Here is a 2,885-nt window from a genome sequence, read left to right as displayed (position 1 = left end):
TAATTCCTAAAAATTAAGTATTAATTTTATAAAGCAAAAGATAAATAAAAATGTTAATTTTTTACCCACCCCGACCCCTGGGCGCCCCACTACGCGCTTTGGGGGCTCTTATTCAACATTTTTCTTTTTTTCTTTTTTTTGAGGCCATTTTTTGCAAGCATGCTCAGAAAAATGTAACGATCGTGTATGCAAAATTTCATAATTTTTTGATGCCGTTTTTATTTTATTTTATTTTTCAAAGATGAAAAATAGAGAAAACCATAAAAAATATAATATTCATCAAAAAATGGTACCGTTTGTTGCATTAATTCCTAAAATTCATATATTAATTTTAGAATAAAAAACATATATAAAAATGTATATTTTTTACCCATTTTGGGCCCCTAGGCACCCCACTACGTGGGTCGAGGGCTTTTTGACAGCGTTTTACTTTTTTGTCATTTTTTGGGGCCATTTTTTGCATGCATGGCCAGGAAAATGTAAGGATCGTGTATGGAAAATTTCAGAACTTTTTGACATCATTTTTATTTTATTTTATTTCTTAAAGATGAAAAATAAAGAAAAGCATAAAAAATATAATATTCATCAAATAATGGTTCTGCTTATTGCATTAATTTTTATAAATTGTGTATTAATTTTAGAATGCAAAACATAAAAAAATACAAAATTTTTGACCCATCCCGACCCCTAGGCGCCTCACTACGCGTGTCGGGGGCTTTTATACAACATTTTTCTTTTCTTGTCATTTTTTGCGGGCATGCCCAGAAAAAATGTAAGGATCGTGTCTGCAAAATTATAGAATTTGATGTCGTTTTTCTTTCATTTTATTTTTCAAAGATGAAAAATAAAGAAAATCATAAAAATAGAATATTCATCAACTAATGGTGCCACTTGTTGCATTAATTCCTAAAAACCATGTATTAATTTTGAATGTAAAACATAAATAAAAATGTAAATTTCTTACCCATCCCAGCCCTTGGGCACCCCACTACGCGGGTCGGGGGCTTTTATACAGCGCTGTTCTTTTTTTTCATTTTTTATGCCTTTGTTGGCAAGCATGCCCAGAAAAATGTAAGGATCTTGTCTCCAAAATTTCGTAATTTTTTTACCCCATTTTTATTTTATTTTATTTTACTAAGATGAAAGATAAAGAAAATTATAAGAAATATAATATTCATCAAAAAATGGTGCCATTTGTTTCATTAATTCCTAAAAATCGTATATTAAATTTAGAATGCAAAACATAAATAAATTATAAATTTTTGACACATCCCGGCCCCTTAGTGCCCCACTACATGGGCTGGAGGCTTTTATATAGCGTTGTACTCTTTTGTCATTTTTGGCTACCATTTTTTACAAGCATGCCGAAAAAAATGTAAGGATCACGTCTGCAAAATTTCAGAACTTTTTGACATCAATTTTATTTTATTCTATTTTTGAAAGATGAAAAATAAAGAAAATCATAATAATAGAATATTCATCAAAAAATTGTGATGTTTATTGCATTAATTCCTAAAAATCATAAACTAATTTTAGAATGCTAAGCATAAATAAAAATGTAAATTTTTTACCAATCCCGGCCCTTGAGTGCCCCACTACGTAGGCCGGGGGCTTTTTAACATCGTTTTACTTTTTTTCATTTTTTGGGGACATTTTTTGCATGCACGCCCAGAAAAATGTAATGACCGTGTACGTAAAATTTAAGAACTTTTTGACATCATATTTATTTTATTTTATTTTTCAAAGAAGAAAAGTAAAGAAAATCATAAAAAAATAGAATATTCATCAAAAAATAGTGCCGCTTGTTGCATTAATTTCTAAATCGTATATAAATTATAGAATGTAAAACATACATAAAAATGTAAATTTTTTACCCATCCCACCCCTGGGAGCCCCACTACGCGCGTCGGGGGCTTTTATACAGTGTTTTGTTTTTGTCATTTTTTGACTCCATTTTTTGCAAACAAGCCCAAAAATATGTAAGGATCGCATCTGCAAAATTTCATATGTTTTTGACGTAGTTTTTATTTTATTTTATTTTTAAAAAATGAAAAATAAAGAAAAACATAAAAAATAGAATATTCATAAAAAAAAAATTGTGCCAATTGTTGCATTAATCTCTAAAAATCATATATTAATTTAAGGATGCAAAACATAAATAAAAGTATAAATATTTGACCCATCCCGGCCCCTGGGCACCCCACTACGCGCGCTGGGAGCATTGTGACAGTGGTTTACTTTTTTTGTCACTTTTTGTGGCCCTTCTTTGCAGGCAAGCCTAGAAAAATATAAGGATCGTGTCTATAAAATTTTATAATTTTTTGACGTCGTTTTTATTTTATTTTATTTTTTAAATACGAAAAAGATACATAATCATAAAAAATAGAATATTCATCAAAAAATGGTGCCGCTTATTGCATTAATACCTAAAAATCGTATATTAATTTTAGAATACAAAATATAAATAATAATGTAAATTTTTTATCCATCCCGGCCCCAGGGTGCCCCACTTCGCGCGCCGAAGGCTTTTTGATAGCATTTTACTTTTTTCTTGTCATTTTTGGCTACCATTGTTTATAGGCATGCCTAGACAAATGTAAGGATTGGGTCTGCAAAAGTTTAGAACATTTTGACATCGATTTTATTTTATTTTATTTTTCAAATACAAAAAATAAATAAAATAATAAAAAATATAATATTCATCAAAAAGTGGTTCCGCTTGTTGCATTAATTCCTAAAAAATCATATATTAATTTTAGAATACAAAACATAAATAAAAATGTATATTTTTTAGTCGTCTCGGCCCTTAGGTGCCGCACTACGCCAGCCGGGGACTTTTTGACATCGTTTTACTTTTTTTAGTCATTTTCTTGGGCCATTTTTTA

This window comes from Morus notabilis, unplaced genomic scaffold (genome assembly GCF_000414095.1).
Source record: "Morus notabilis unplaced genomic scaffold, ASM41409v2 Scaffold1452, whole genome shotgun sequence".
NCBI classification, from domain to species: domain Eukaryota; kingdom Viridiplantae; phylum Streptophyta; class Magnoliopsida; order Rosales; family Moraceae; genus Morus; species Morus notabilis.
The sequence above is the reverse complement of the archived record's forward strand: the minus strand, read 5'-3'. Positions refer to the sequence as shown.